A 17,004-nucleotide genomic window follows, 5' to 3' on the forward strand; every position below is an offset into this window, starting at 1 on the left:
TCTAACTTCTGGATATGAAGGCCAATGTTATGATCGAGTATTCTTTTCGAACCCATAAGGTGTACCTAATGAAGTGTCTGGCGCATTTATTGCCGAGTTTGGCCTTTTCCTCATTGATTTCAGTCACGGTTATTTTTAAAAATGTGACTCTGGCCGCTGTGCCCTTTCATGTTGCCTCGCGATTCCCACCATACGAATCATTGCAGTCTGTCTTTCCTTCCAGAGTTGGAGTCTCAAAGGGCATCCGGCAGTTAAGCAGCCTGTTGATTATCAACACTATAGTTCTTTTAAAGCCCTTACAGGCATAATCATCTATTCATCTTTCTCCGGCATTAGCATATCAATGCCGAGCGTCTTTTTTGATAACTTTCCCCATCGGTCGGTGCCGTGGCCGTGTGATATCTGCGTTCCTGTGCAGCATATCTGCGGTGATGTGAGGTGGCAAATGTGTTGTAGTTCAAAATGATTTATTCCGCCCGGCGTCGCATGCGCAGCGCGGCTTAACAGCCATGCTCCCGTAGTTTTGATAACGCCAGATAAACACAGCCCAGACAATTGTAATCTTCAATGTGAGTTGGGCATATTTCACCCAGAGTAACCCGTGATCACCTTAAAAAATGATTGGAAATCTGGTGCTTTGTATATGAGGTGGTAAGTGGGTCATGTACAGCCTCAGCGAGAGCATTTGATTTGGTCCTAAAACAAATGAAACAGAGGAAGCTAGAGATGATCAAAAATGAGAAACAGCAGAGTTGCTAAAATAGTCGCTGTGTCTAAATTTGTGCCAAGTGGAACACTATATAAAACAAAAAAAGAAGAGAAAAAGAAAGTGTCCTTTTTTCCTGACTTAATAAAAAAAGGACTCAGTCGAATAATCTCAGTTCATAGATAGCATTTTTTTTAACATAATGTCAAATAATTCATAGACCTTCACACGCTAACATTAAAGTCACTGCTGAACTCAGTGGCTCACCCTAGCAACATCACCTAAACATATGACAATTTGAGATTTTGGTACAGATTTAAGCAAAGATCATGGAAGTTGACACAGATGATTTGCTTTCACGGGCCACATAAAATGACGTGGTGGGCCGGATCTGGTCCCCGGGCCTTGACTTTGTAACCTGTGACTTATGGCATGTTATAAATGCCACAAAGTTTTAAAGATGATCTGCAATTATGTGGACGGCACGTTAGCCTTCCAGCGGACCTAATCAAAATGCATTATATACAAATTTAAAAAAAAATCTGAAACATTCTGCAAGGGCAAAAATACAATCCATAGAAGAAACCAATAGCATTCAATAGATAGCCGTTTGGCCATTAATATTCTAAATAGCTGTCCATGAAATGAATGCGGTTCCCGTCTCCAAATACAATCATTTCAAAGGGGGACATCTTTTTCTATCACTTTAATGACCAATAATGATAAAAGATGCGCTCGCTAATCCTCTTAGGGTTGCCTCTTTACTCACTGAGTGCACTGAGACATCATTGGGGGAATGATAAGATGGCAGCAGAATGAGGAGCATGCAGATAAAGAGGAGAGAGATTGAGTTTGACTTGGAGCAAAGCAGCAAGAGGCTGAAAAAAAAAATCACAGTGTCCCAGAGGTCATGAATAAAAGACCAAAAAGGGAATAATTTGGAGCATTTAAAAAAAAAAGAAAGCGGGTACAGAATGTAAGATTTTGGATGTGAACAAGATGGGATTCGAGAGTCTGTTTTTTGTATTTTCCACAGCTCTTATTACACATGCTGTTATCGCCTATATGACTTTTTAAAATTGGGTTAATATCAGCAAGCCAAGGTTGAACTCTCACCAATTTCAAATAAAATATAATGCAACATATTTGCGCTTTATATTAGCGAGTGACTGTTTCTGTAATCATTTGCTAGGGAGAGTTCATGGGGGTCAGTCTTCATTGCTCTAAAGGGCAATAAACAATTAGCATACAAAAGCCACACCCACTTGGTGACAATAATGAGGAAGTCAAACAGTCACTCTAAAGACATGATACATTAATTTTATATCATAACCACTCCTCTGTATTAAATATATAAAATAGGTTAAGAAATGGTACAGTGATTAGCGCATCAACCTCACAGTGCAGAAGTCGTGGGTTCGATCCTGGCTTCGGCCTTCTTGTGTGGAGTGTACATACTGGGCCTGCGTGGGTTTTCCCCCCTGTACTTCGGTTTCCTCCAACATTCCAAAAACACGCATGGCAGGCTGATTGCAAACTCTAAATTGTGAGCGCGGATGGTTGTTCTTCTCTGTGTGCCCTGCGATTGGCTCGCAACCGGTACAGGGTGTCCCCCACCTATTGCCCGAAGACAGCTGGGATAGGCTCCAGCACCCCCCGCGACCCTTGTGAGGATAAAGTGGATTGGAAAATGGATGGATGGATGGATGGATGGATGGAGGTTAAGAAATGAAAAAAAAACATACCATCTGATGCAATCGCCACAGGGAATTCGCATGCTACAAATGAGCAATTAGCTTCACGCTAGCCCCCTTTCTAATTTTTCTCCCTCATGCGTTGTTTTCCTGAGACACTCGGTTTTAGCGGCACTTCATAACTGTCTGTCATCCGCCTGCTAATTGGCCCACGCGGTTGTTGTTGATGTCGAACAAACGCCCCGTGCCTTCTTACTTGCCCGTTGCACTCTAAGCGAATGATTTGCTGAGGTAATACAGAATCCCTTTTAACAACCGTAAACCATTTTCAGATCTCGGTGACGGTATGGACATTTGTTTATGTGCGTCTTTTTAAAGATGTTTCTCCCAGGGAAGATTTATCTTGTCACCGCTTGAGCAGTCTTTGCTTATTAGCATTTTACAATCAGCAGTGAGCAGCTGTTTGCATTGATAACAAATGGACGGTAATTGCATCAAGATCTGTGCAGCTAAACCACGACGACATCCGCGGAATCATGTCGTCAGTTTTTTGTTTGTTTTTTTTACCTGCATGCTCCCTCTAACAGAGAGCTAGCTGGATATCATAATGTGTTTTGTGTCTTTCTTTCCCCCAACTTAATCTCGGGGAAGTGTTCTCGCTCGCTCTAGCTGATGGGAAGAGAGTTTTTACAAGTGGCTACACAAAAGATTTTATTATTGGCTGCTCGTTCTGCTGTCGGCGCTGATAAGGACGGGGAGGGAAAGCATGCCGCCAGCAGAATCGAGCGGGCAAATAAGTTCTACATCCACCCAGCAGAATCTAAATAATTGAGATTCAAGCTTCCCTCACCCTACAACAGTGGACCTGATACAACATCGTCACAATGGATCTTCCAATGTACATCCAGACATTGTATACGTTGGTTATTGCTTGTGATGGCCTCTGGTGACAGACACATATACATGTACATGTCATCAATATCATTCAACATTTAGGAGGATCTTTTAAGACTTTTTTTTCCGTAAAAATACAAATTCCAATCAATTGAAGTAAGTATCGAATCTCAGTTGCATTTACCCACACGTCCATTCTAATGCCCAATACGGAAAGAGAAAATTCACTTCTCACAAAATGCAAACAAATGTTGGAGTTCTGGATTTTTTGTTGTTGGCTTTTACTACGATTACTACTCAAGTGTTGCCAGGAGTGGCTAGGGCCCCCATTTGTCACACAGTGGCCATCCTCATTGAGGGGAAAATTTTGCCATCTGTGATTTTCTTTTTCTCTCTGCCATTTTCACATTGATGTAGTATTCTTAGACCCCTTGATACTCTGCCACAAGTTGTTGTTTTTATATTAGCCGCATCTCTAAAGAATAAATGCACAATTTATCTGAATGAAAACTGAAAAAGAATCCGGTTTTAGGTAGATCAAAATCAGTGCTGCTACACGCATGCTGCCGAGAAGGCGCAACCATCAAGCACAGATTCATCTCCTTCGACGAATGTCATAGCCAAAACGCTAAAAACAGTCCACAACGGGACCACACGAAGGATAACAAACACAATATGACAAACAAAACACAAAAAACGACAATGGCTGCTAACTATGGCGCCATCATTGTTAATCTTCACAAGTAAAACACACTATTTAAAATTGTGAAGAATTTAGATATTTTTGTGATATTCTGATTTTTATACACGCTTTGAATGGATGAACCATTGATTATCGTTCGCCAAATGGCATCGCCTTATCTGTGACAATTGATTCTCTGATTGGCTGCTATGGTCGCAAGCAAATCAGTGCATGAGTCATGGCATTATCTCGTAAATTAAGCTTGCTTAGATTTGTTCCTGTTTGATGATGTGCGTGATGGGCATTGTTCTGGATATGTGTGCATTTGACTGTATTTCATGAAACCCTGACTGTGAACGGTATCATAAAGAATCGCGCACGCACACATGGACACCCCTCTCTGAGGTGTTTTGTCACCTCACTGAATATTTTCTCGCGACGCCCCCTGTATTCACATTGCTACTTTTTGGTCCAAGGGAATTTATGTTAAATGTTAGGATTACAGTAGGTGGACAGGACTCTACCATTTGCAGGGACACATCCCATCTTTTCCAGCAGAGGGCGCTCAGTTCCTCTCGGTCTTGGGACAGTGCATAATCTGGTGTCAATATAAATGTGTACGCATTGATTTTTAAGGTCAATTAGCCCATGTGTGGCATCTTGAATTGCAGCATGGTCACTTGTGCATTTGAAGAGATTCGACTCAGTTTTGGAGGTAAGAGAAGGACAGGAAGCTCACGTCTGCGTACCAACTTGGCAGGGTGGATGCTGCCACAGTGGCACCAGTGTGGACTCTTCAAGCGGCATCTCTTTGCCTTCTCCTTACTCACACCTCCCTCTTTGTATGGCCCACTGCACCTCCACACACCCCCAGTCTCCCCTAGATTATTTTGTCCGCCAGTCCCCGTGGCCCTCAGAGCATCTGCGCCCCCTCCATGCTTACCATATGCCCCCCGCGCCTTTAGGCCAGAACCAATAACTTATTTATCCCCCCAAAACATGAATTATCAATTTTCTTATTTTCCATTTCTACTCTTGACCTGCTTCCGCATTTTCTCTCTCTCTCTCACTCTTTTTTTTTTGCATCACACAAATACACAGATGCCTGTGAAGAGCTATTCAACTCCCCGCCCCCCCAAAAACGCGTTTACTTTTAACATTTTAACATGTTTGTTCTGAAAGTATCTCAATTTGATTACCATCTAAGTATCTTTGTCAGAACAAAAAAAAGCACTTTTCACATTTTCGAGACTACCGGTCATTAAGAGGCCAGGCAGCATTGGTCCTTTTATGCACATTCAAACTTATTGAACTTTAGTTGCCATTAGTACTGACTCATGGAAACTTGTTTTTAATGTTCAGAAATGGAAAAAAAAACATTCTTAATTAAGAAATAGTACTGTACTTTGCTTTAGTAGTTTCAGGGTTGCTTAGGGTAAAGCAGTTCATTTGAAAAAGCATGGATCACAATCATTCATTTAGCATCAAAAAGAGCTTCTCTATACACTGGTGTGTTCTTTAGCCATTACAGATAACTCACCGTTAATTTGATAATCAGTGCTGTTCATTCAGGGCATCTGTGGCATAGAACGGATGAGCCATGATTGCATTTAACAAGCACTGTACATGTACGTTTCAAAAATCATAAAAGGTCACATCAGGGTAGCATTTTCAAGTTTTCTCCTCCAGCTACCCTTGAGCAGGTGTGGGGGACGGGGGGACGCCTACCTGAAAAGAGCCCAGGTAGGCGCTTTCAGCCACGTGAGCTTTGACTGTCATATGCAAAGACAGATTGTCCCTTTAAAGAGCCGAAGACGAACTTCATGCAAAGAGACAAACGCAAGCCACGCCGACTTAACATCTCCGCAATGTACCTTGCAAAGGCCAAGCTCTGCAATGAGCTTAACATGAGTGTGACAGTGTGAGTCACTTAAACGAGAACACTTTTTTTAAAACAATGTAACAGTTGCCTGATGTCTTACCAACATAACTTTTTTAACTGGTTCTATTAATTAGCCCAAGTATTAAGCAAATTAAGTTTTGAGGGGTCGGCCCTGTGTCTTTCGGGGCTGGAGAACTGCTGTTGGTGTCGTTGCTAGGGCACCTCTGGGCCAGGTCCCCACAAGGTGGGCGCACTGGCTCGCCCTTCCTCTTTTGGGATGGGTGAGGCCGAGTCCGCCTCTCCGTATTAAGCTGGCATAAATCCCTACACCAGGGGCCTCGTTTGTACAAAAGATGCGTTTGGGCAAAAACGTGGCGTAAGCACCTTTCCATCTTCAAGTTCAGATGTATCGAGAGTGAAATGACCGTGTTTCTGTTTTATAACAAGTGTGTACGCCTGCAGCTTTTTTGTAAGTTTAAGCAAAAACTCAACCAAAAGTACTAATTAAATACCAAAACTCACAAAATCGGGATCTTTGTTTTCTTGTTTCAAAAGTTCTAATTACCCTTCAGACATCTTCCAAACTGCCTTTTTCCTAGTTAAAACTTGAAGAACCGTTCCCTTGATCTAAAGTATACCACCCCTTGTATTTTAGCAGATCCCTTTCTTAATACCCTTAAAATAATCAAAAGATACATTTTGTGTTCTCCCTGTCAAATTCCACATTTTTGGTTGATTGACATTATGAGGAGGTGGAAATATTTGGTTTACTCTTTTCAAAATGTTTCTGATAATTTATACATCTGAAAAATTTGAGCTGTCCCCTCGCCGAAGAAAAGTATGGTTTTAAAAATATTGCAATTTTCCCCAAAATCTCAACAAAACATTTTTTTGGGGGGCGGGGGTGTTGAAAAACAAATTTAATCGTTATTTCCTTTTTTCACTCTTGAGAATCCCTTAATCATTACAACTGTTCTTTAATATTCCACAATATTACAATCCCCCTTGCATTACACAAAGTACCTTATGCCCTCCAAACACCATCCAGTTTAGCATCCAAAGGCCCAACCACCCACATATCATATCACACATTTTTAAGGGCACGGTAACATGCAGAGATCCACATTAGCATGGCAGAATCAGCGCGACACCAGCCATTGTTGCCCTTATAATAGAGCGAATATGCTTCTCTTAATAGGGGGAAAAGAGCAGCCCTCTCCAAAGTGTGTTATCACAAAGCCCCAAGTGATGCTGGAGGCTAGGGATGGCAAGGAGACAGGAGGGTACAATCTACGGGAAGGGAGGGAGGCTCCGCATCACGGATGGGCTTATTTCACAGTTCAAAGCGGAACGTGACCGCGAGCCTGCCGACGCCGGAATAAGTGGGCCGTCGGCAGGCTTGACAGTCGCTCTGCGGCCGGGCAGAGAGCAAAAGGGAGAACGACAGTGCCGTGCCTATCGGGGGCGACAAGAGGGAAAACCGCAATCAGTTGCTCGCCTTGCTGTGAGGATGGAAAGTGTTAGGAGAGGACGTGGGCGTATGGAGGCCTTCACGAGTGTTTCACAATGAGTGTACTGTAAGTCCTCGTCCTTCTGTACTTGTAGGACAACATTAAAAATCGTCTTGTCACATGACTACTCAACACACATTATTTTCTTGTGAACTCTATGCCGAAAGCACGCTCGTTGGAAAATAATGGTGTTCACACAAAATATACTGTATTGACACTTGGGGCACAATTTGGACATTTTACTTAGGGGTAAACTCACTTTTGTTGCTGGATAGGTTTAGACGTGATTTATTAATATTAATTTTCAAAGGGCAGTAACTTTATATTATGGCCAAGTAATATTTCTTTACGTTTGTCCATAGAATATTTACAGTGCAAAAGTGAAGTGTGTCATAAACAGTAAATTATATCAAATAAAAAGGAATAAGAATAATGTATTTATATATATTATGTAATATGTGGTTTGTATGTCTCTTCCACATGATGGCACGTTAGGGAGTTTCTCAGATAACTGTGGGGGTTGGGGAGGAACGAAATATGGTGCACTGTCATGGTTGGAGCCTAAGCTTAACAGTGGTGGGCATACACACGACACAACAGGACCAAGTTGGAGTCAATACACTACTCCCGAATCGATGACTACATTGTTTGACCCAGCTGACAAATATACAATTAATTCAAGCAATCAGTTCACTTTTAGTTTTTTCAAATGTTGTTTTTAATTGGATAGGGGATCTTTTTGATCGTTGTTTATGTGAGGTTCGTCGGTAACCAACAGTCACAAAACCCCTCATTTTCTTCCAAATCCGCCGGCGAGTTTGCGCATTAAATACGCTGTATTTAAATTATTTTCAATCAGATTGAGGTTCTAAGCGAAACATGACGGCAGGAAGAGCACCTGCCTCTTTTAATGCAATACTGCAGCTGTGCTTCCCCCTTTTTATTTTATTTCATTTATTTATTTATTTTCCTTCTAAATAAATAAATGAATGAATACCTCCCGTCGCTCAAATTGATTAGAGCGCTTATTAAATGCGTCTCTCCCCCCCCCACCCCCCACATTGGTGAAAAGATGTAATTTCCCACACCTCTCCACGGCAGAACAACATAATTACACAGCAGAGTGATTAGTAAGTCGAATGAATGCAGCCACTCATTTGTTTTTCCTTCAAGAATCAGAATCGTGTTTTAAGTGCCATGTGATAGATTAAGCTAATGGTTAACATGTGCCAAAAAGGCTAGGTAATCGGTAACAGCAAATGTGGAACAAGTGCTCTTTCAAGTGAATAAGAAATGTAAGCTAGAATATCATGCAAAGCGCTGTGAGTCAAAAGAATCTGTTGGCTATATTGTAGAATCCAAAAGGGCTGAAGCAACACATTTGCTTCAGACTCTGGGCTGATTGAGTAGCCACTTGCCTACTTGCAACATCTTAGCTGCGCTTTCGTCATGCTACTTGTATTTTACGTTGTCCCCCAACAGTGTAGGAAGGCGGGGTGTGCAGTGACTCATTTGCATGAGTCCCCTACGTAAAATTGATTTCAAAACTGATTTCAGCCAGATGTGGCAAGGTGATGTTAAGTGTACTGTAAAATCTATATCCTTTGTTTTTCACCAAATATCAGAGACCTTTTTCTGAAAATAACTTGGAACTGTTTAAATGATCACAAAGAGCTGTCTTCTTTCATAATTCAAGATGCTGTTTCCACCAAATTTGTCTAAATCAGGATGTGTAATGTGGATTTTGTTTTTTTTTATTTGTATCGATGTGTCAGTAAAGACCACTTTTCTTTGACCGCTGTCTGCTATCGGAGACATTAAAAGATATAGTATATACATTTTTTTTAAAAAAAGTAACCGTGGTGGCAGTGTGGGATATTAAACTTCAAATACATGCTTCTCCATCTGACATCTCAATTCTCCACTTGAAGGTTTTAACGAATGCATCGGACTAGTCAACACTTCTAGCCTGTGGGCTTGAAAATGTCATTTGTCTTTTCCTTCTCTGGTTTACTACTGTCTTTCAAATCTAGAGAGAGAAAAAAATCTGACTACAATCTGAAGTAAATCACACCACATTGCTGGAATGTCACCAATGCGTGATTTGACTCTATTTCGAAGTCGCACGCAAGCCTGCGAAATTGCCTCAAAGGGATTTATTAACATGTTGGATGGTGTGTCATTGAACATGGATTTCATCATTCATTTGGAATACAACAAGAAAGTTGTCAATGGTGAGCAGGTGGTGATGTTCATTATAAACTAAGATTAAAAGCAGCAATGAACTCTTTGAGTGTCCTACATTATGAGAGTTCAGGATTAGTATTATCATAAATTAGCATTGTTTTTGTTGCTCTTGGGCCTTTGTGTGATTCTAGTTCATACCCGGTACTACAACAAATCTTCTGTTCTCAACAAAAATGTGTAAGAAAAAAAATCAGGAAAGTGCGACGCATTCATTTCAAATGTAGACAGATGAATTCTGTTGAGCTTTGCGGAAGTATGGCGCAAATGAGACTGTATGCATGAACCGGGAAGTAGCCTACAAGCTCGTAAACCGACAAACAAAATGAAGGACTAAGCAACCTTTTTTTTTTTTTTAATTTTTTTTTTGAGTCACTTTGGTTTTGTTTTCCCCTTTCCAGATTGCAAATATTAAAACTATGAGGCTCTGTCATTCTGAACTGTATTGAGAATATGCGGTGGGAACACTATTTCTTCTGTAAATATGGAGATCTACATGCCAATTAAAAAAAAATCACTCTTCCCATTAGTTTTAGGGAGACCATTAATGATCCTGATCAATTGAAACAGGTGTGTGGGAGCAGCAAAACATCGGAACTTGAGGACCGGAATTTGACACCTGTGGTTTAGGCCAATTAAAAGCTCCAATATCATTGTGACGTATCATCCCTTGAATTTGAACCCTTTCAGGGACAGCGGCGACTACAGTGGACAGCTTCTCATGTTATCAGCTTACAACTTATCATTATTGGTGCATGAAAAGGTTAAGATCAGATTTGCTTTTGCACATTATTTCTTCCGAGTTACAACAAGTTAAAACAAAAAAAGCAACTTCTATGGAATTCAGGGGTGCACAGGGTGGTCACGTTGAAATGACAAAAGCATTATGAGTAGAACATTTCTCAATAGATGTCAAAGCCAAACTGGTTTGGTTTCTGTGACATTCAGATCTAAGTATTTGTATCAAGAATGACATTACAAAAATATTTCCAAATTTTATCACAAATGTGACAAATATTGTGGTTGTAAAGGCAGGCTTCTTCTCGTATTGGATCTTATTGCAGAAGCGAACCAAATAAAATGTCCAGTGTGTGTGTTTTCTTGGTGCCACGGTTTCTGAGGTCTGTTTTTTTTTTTTACTATCAGTAACAACTGCTGTATCTTTAAACCACTGTCATCACTTTGCACTTGACTCTGCTGCTGACCAGGCAATTGTGAAGAGCCATTAACTCGCTAATGCAAATGAAGGAAATATGTTGTGTCACCCTTAGTGGGTCACATTAAGCCCGTCAACTTTGACGTAGAATTAGTTTATTATCATAGAGGTCCAGAACATTTGTGACCAACTGGAGCTAATATTGGAGCGTTGGTAAAGCAAATTGGAAGTCAGGGAAAAAAACCCTTTTGAATGTGACATTTGGCAGGCATGTCTATCATGAGTAAAACTACAAAAAAAAGGTCTCACTAACCTATACCTGAAAAGACACAGGAAGTCTGCTGTTTTTGAAGCAGCCATTTAAGGAAATTGTGGGGGACATTTCCAACTGTCCTTAAAAAGCAGTCCTCACATTTTTCATATGACTTTTACCAAATTTGAACAAGGAACACCCCATAAATCCGCAATGATAAATTGCTAATAGTTGGAGCGTACATCTCTGAGTCTGTATAAGGCATGGCAGCTAATTTAGAAGAGTTAATAAATCTTTTTCAACAATATAGATGGCATGATTGAATTATATTTAGTCTGCTTGTTTCAGTTTGATGACTTTCCCTAAAACACAAATCCCTAAATAAGGTGCCCCTTGCTGGCGGATATCAGTGTTATAGCTCTTCTGACACGTTAATTACCTCTGTCCAAATTCACAGGATGGCTCCTCCGAAGGCCGCATTTTCGCCCGCATTACTTCATTTCCGGCAAGACTCGACCGCACGTGGTCTCTAAATTCACATTAATATGGTCCAAATTTGCCACGGTTTATGCGGTCCACGGAGGCTACATGAGAAGGAGCCTTTGAATGGCATCAAAGGACCCACGCAGCGAATTGTCTTTCTAGAATTTGGAAACCACTTGCGGTCGAGTTGCGCCGGAAGCGATGTAACGCGCCAGAAAAATCCGGCAGAAAATGTTGCCTTCAGAGGATGCAGCCTGTGAATTTGGAAACCTCCTCTGTGTACTCACATCTAGGCCACGCTCTGGCTCACCTCCCAACTTCCACGCATATAAACATTGGGGGGGGTGGGGTGCAGAAGCTGGCACATGTCGCTTCTCACAAATCAAACCTTCTCATTGTGTCTTCTCAGAAACTTCACAGATGTCTGCAGAGCCACTTTGCAGGATGGAAGCTACGTCCATTATATTCAGCCCGCTCTCGGCTGTCACGTCGGCTGCATTTCTCTTTGTGCAAGACGACGACCGTGAGGGCGACGGGCAGAACAGCCGTCACCTCAATGTCTCCCTGCCTGATCATGAATGAGACACTCGTAAAGAGCCACCATCTCACCCACAAGTAGGCCAATCTCTGTTGCACACACACACATGCTCACACAAGGAAAGTGCCACAACATGTTCATCCAACCAAACTAAAGCCTCTATCCCTCTTTAGTTTTCATTTGTAAAACAGCAAAAGTTATTTTTCTTAGATTTTTGGTTTAAAAAAAAAAGCCTTTATCTCTAGGCGCGTTGTGAAAAAAAAAGACGAAAGAAAACAAAAAATGATAAGAATTTCCTAGAGGTTATGAGCATTATATCAACAATATAAAATGTGTTAGTAGACGTACAGTAGCTGTGACTGCTGCATCGCATTGCAGAAAAACCAAAAGGAAACATGGCAGGGTTATGAGAATTGATTAACAATGAAAGACCCTCATACACACAAATGGTTCAATTATTTACTTTTAGTTTAAATATCTCAGTGCTATCTATTTTTTGGGAGACTGAAACGAATTAATGGCATTGCCATTCATTTTAATGGGCAAAGGTGATTTGGGATATGAATGATTTACGAGTTACGAGTCTATGTAAACTCGTACTGTATGTCAAGGCACCACAGTATGCGAATTCACAAATGCCGACCCGGATGGAAAGTGGCAGAGACTGATGGTGAGATGAAAATAAGACCCGAGAGACTCCAATAAAATAAAGTATTGCTAAATGGGGGAGCATTCAACCATTGTGGGCGTCACTGATTAACGGCACATGCATTTCTGGGTTGCTTCGCCGGGCTATTTATCCGACGTGCACTTGTACAAAAGCAGATATTGTTCGTGATGGAGACGGAGGGAGAACGAGGGCAATTTGGATCCTCATTAAATTTTCAAAAGTCCTGATGGTCCTCACAAAATTGAACCAACTGTTCCAAAGCAACCTTCATTTTATGCTACAGTAACTGCAAATTAGTTTCACAAAAGTGTTTTAATCACACACACTGCAGAGTTAATTTGCTGTGCGCTAATTTTCCACACCCCTCTCTTAGATGACCATCAGTTATAGAGCACGATGGCTTGACTGATCAGCGTCAATCTCTTGTTCGGGCCGCATTCTTTTCCAGCATTCCCGCGCTCAGATACTTTGAGTGGAAATATACAGTATACCAGTATATATTTTGAACGACACAGAGAATATTTGAAATACATAATGAAAACCAAAAATAGTCATTGTATGAATTAATTGTGTGACCAAATTATCCGCAACTTGAATGGCTTCGAGTCATGTAGTCATGTAAGACAACTGACCTATTATTAATGTGTAAGTATTTAAAAGTACCACTTTAAATTATGTCAAATATTTTCTATACATTTTTAAGAATTTTTATTTATTAGTTTGGTTACGCTTTCATGCACTCTCTAACCTGAAAACATGATAAGCTGCAGTAACCGTTCTCCCCGAAAGGATGGATAAAGAATTAAAATAAAAATGATGTATGATCAAGGTTATTATTTTAGATGATATTCCAAATGAAGTGTTATTTTCATCGCTGGAGAAAATACCTTTTTTTCATTTTCTTATTTTTCTTCACAAAAGCTCTGTGGCAATCGAGTGACATGCAAATAAATCCTGTAAGTCATTGTGACATTTTCGCCCATTGAGTTTAAAAATAGTAGCGTTGACCAGGTGCCGGGCGCTGAGCCACTGGATGGAGCTCAAGGCTGGCTGAACTACAGTGAAACCTCCTTTTATTTATTTTATCCTTGAGTCCGTTGGAGTGGCCATTTGTCGGCACGCTCTCTCCTGTGCAGGCATGAAGGCCGCTTCCTTCTCTCCATCCACTGGCAGTATTCTCCGTTAATGAACAGTACGAGTTCACATTGTCATGATAATCAGTGCTTATTTGGCAAAGGAAAAGCACCATTACTGTCCCTTGAACAATCCGAAAAATACACTGTAATCCCCTTTTAAATCATAGGTTAACTTCCGTATTACGTTTGACAGTTATCTTGAGCTCTCACCTCTATTCGTCGTCTCTTTATCTATTTCTGAAAGAAACTCATTGAAGAGCTGATTGCAGGGTGCCATAGGTGGGGGCCATTCAATGGCGCGCCACCTGCATGGAAATTGCCTTTAATCGTCCTCAGTCATTGTACCGGTGAAAGTGGTAATTGGCTTGCGCCAGCAATCAGGAAGGGTCATCTGCGGGAGTCATCGACTAAATGTTGTTGCCTTATTTCCAAAAAGGGCCGGAATTATGATGGCCCCGACCTTCTTTTGTTTTTCAATATTCTTTCGGAATCCCAAACCTGCTTGTTCGTATTTTCAAAGCGGACGTGGTAATGTTTGCCGATTCTTCTTTGCAAAAATTATCCTATTGTCGCAGATTGCAAGGGCATCTTCTGTGAATCAGAATCAGAATCACCTTTATTGTCATTGTATAGCATACAACGAAATTTGGGTGCCACTCCTAAGAGCATTTCAAAATAAATAAAATAAAATAAATACAATACTTTGGACAGTCCTACTACCACTACTACCACTACTATTACTACTACCGCTACTACTAAAACTAGCGTTGATGCATTTATTTGGGTTAACTGTGTGAACGATACTAAAGTCGTCATGAAAGTTGTTAGTTTTACCAAAATATTCTTCATGACGATCACATGATTACTCCAAAAATCTTAAAAGGTGAACCTTTTTCGGTAAAAAGGTAAAAAAACACATTTATAACCTTATGTACCGTGTATATAAAGTTGATAACTTCATCCTTCCATTATCATTAACTCACACACCAAACAGCTAAGGGAGAGAAAGGCGGGGGGGGGGGGGGGGGGGTGGTATAATACGACTCCCCCCTGCGACCAAATATTTCAGATGTCAGCGTTGGCACTATAACAAGATACTGCACTTACTCTGAGAAACAGCACATACATGTATGTTCCCCGAGGCGGGATGAACGGCTACGCCTGGGAGGATGCAGGGAGAGTTGAGGGGGAAAAGAGGAATGAGTGTCTCCATCTGTCTGTTGGGGGCAAACAGTAGTTCTTGGGGGAGCGGGGTGTACTCACACTGTCCCAAGGATAGACATCACATAACCTCCTGGCATTGGGAGTAAAAAAATATATATATACTTGTGGACATGGAAGAGGTATGACTGAAACATGATGAGAGTGTCATTGCATGGAGTTCGTCACTGAGGAATTGACCATCTCACTGGCAGACAGATGCTATCTGGTTTGGAGATGGATCGAGTGCCGTGACACAGACCACTTCATGTGACCGCCCCCTCACTTCTCCTGGCTTGGGGCGGCTTTTCGAAATTCTTTTATCAGTGGGCCAAAATCAAGCCCAGACTGATCATTGCTCTATCGGGCAAGGATCCAAATCAATATCCCATTAATGTCATAGCTGCTAGGTCGGGATGTATGCCATTGTGTCCTTGGTCTAACTACGGACTGGACTTTTATCACAGACCCTTGTGATTTTGAGATTGAAGGGATGCAGTCATTTTGTGGTTGCGTAAGACATGGATGGATGAATGGACAGTCTACAGGACGGTAGATGTATCCATCAACGGATGGACAAAAGGACCAAACACTGATGGATGGATGTTGGAATGAAAGAACTGATGGAGGGGCAGACAGACAAAGCGGATTAAGTTATGGACGACGGGACAGATAAGACAAAGAGCAGACGGATGGGAGTGTGGGTTTATATATTGATGGACTGCTAGGCAAGCAGAGGGAATGACAGAGGTTGAAATAAAAGAGAAACAGATAGACGGTAGGATGGACATGGATAGTGAACGAATGGATGAAAGGAAACGCTGCTTTCTGGTGACTTGACAGTCCACAAGACTGTGCTGCTTGGTCCAGCGTTGTGGCAGTCTTTACGTTAATAGACAGTCAGAGCGAGAGAGGAGGTGGAGATGAAGGACAGTTGATAGCTATCGCAGTGGCTTCCTGGGATGACTCAGGCGCGATGGAGTTGTCATCGACTTCCTTTTGAATCACGAGTTACATGCCAGCGTGCCAGTTGGACGCGTTCCCTCAGCCCCGCCCGCGACACTACTCATCAACGTCAGGCATCTGCTCTCCGTGTTTGCAACATGAACACCTTCACTGGGCTGCAGACGTCATGCAGCTTCGCTGGCATAGAGCTATTAATAACTCAAATGTTCTAGCACGTTGTAATCGAGTTGGGCCTTTTACAAATGCGAAAAGCTGGAAACTGTCATTGAGGCCTCACCTTCAATGTCGTCCTGCTTTTTTTTCTTTTACTGGGGTCACCATAAAAAGATGACTAAAAAGCTGTTCACTGAGTGACATCATGTGCAATTAGTGATGCGCTGTACAATGACTGACATAGGAAGTGCCCACTGAACATATGGCTGGCATTGGGTGGAATCCTCAAACCTCCAAAATCATTTAAGATTTGTCGATATTTTGTAAAAATAACAACCGCACGTGTTGGCTGAGCAATACTTTAGGTATTGATATAAACATTCACCGAGTGACATCACTACCAATCATTCATTCATTCATTCATCTTCCGAGCCGCTTGATCCTCACAAGGGTCGCGGGGGGTGCTGGAGCCTATCCCAGCTGTCTTCGGGCAGTAGGCGGGGACACTCTGAATCGGTTGCCAGCCAATCGCAGGGCACACAGAAACGAACAACCATTCGCACTCACACTCACACCCAGGGACAATTTAGAGTGTTCAATCAGCCTGCCATGCATGTTTTTGGAATGTGGGAGGAAACCGGAGCACCCGGAGAAAACCCACGCAGGCCCGGGGAGAACATGCAAGCTCCACACAGGGAGGCCGGAGCTGGAATCGAACCCGGTACCTCTGCACTGTGAAGCCGACGTGCTAACCACTGGACTTCCGGGCCGCCCACTACCAATCAGCCGCGGGTATTTTTTTTAGTGTTTTAATGTAGTAGTGTTTTAATAGTAGT

General features: G+C 41.8%; 1 long non-coding RNA gene across 2 annotated transcripts in view; it reads left to right on the top strand.

Annotated features, from left to right (window-relative positions):
* LOC127611650 (uncharacterized) overlaps window positions 1–13,175 on the top strand; it is a 21,457-nt gene extending 8,282 nt beyond the window's left edge. Inside the window, exons 2-3 of one of the 2 annotated variants that reach the window (XR_007965406.1) lie at window positions 11,915–12,120; window positions 13,087–13,175. This is a non-coding gene — a long non-coding RNA (uncharacterized LOC127611650). The remainder of the gene's footprint in view (window positions 1–11,914; window positions 12,121–13,086) is intronic. The other variant, XR_007965407.1, reaches the window with a different exon arrangement.
* The last annotated feature ends 3,829 nt before the right edge of the window (window positions 13,176–17,004 follow it).

This window comes from Hippocampus zosterae, chromosome 12 (assembly GCF_025434085.1).
Source record: "Hippocampus zosterae strain Florida chromosome 12, ASM2543408v3, whole genome shotgun sequence".
Lineage (NCBI taxonomy): Eukaryota > Metazoa > Chordata > Actinopteri > Syngnathiformes > Syngnathidae > Hippocampus > Hippocampus zosterae.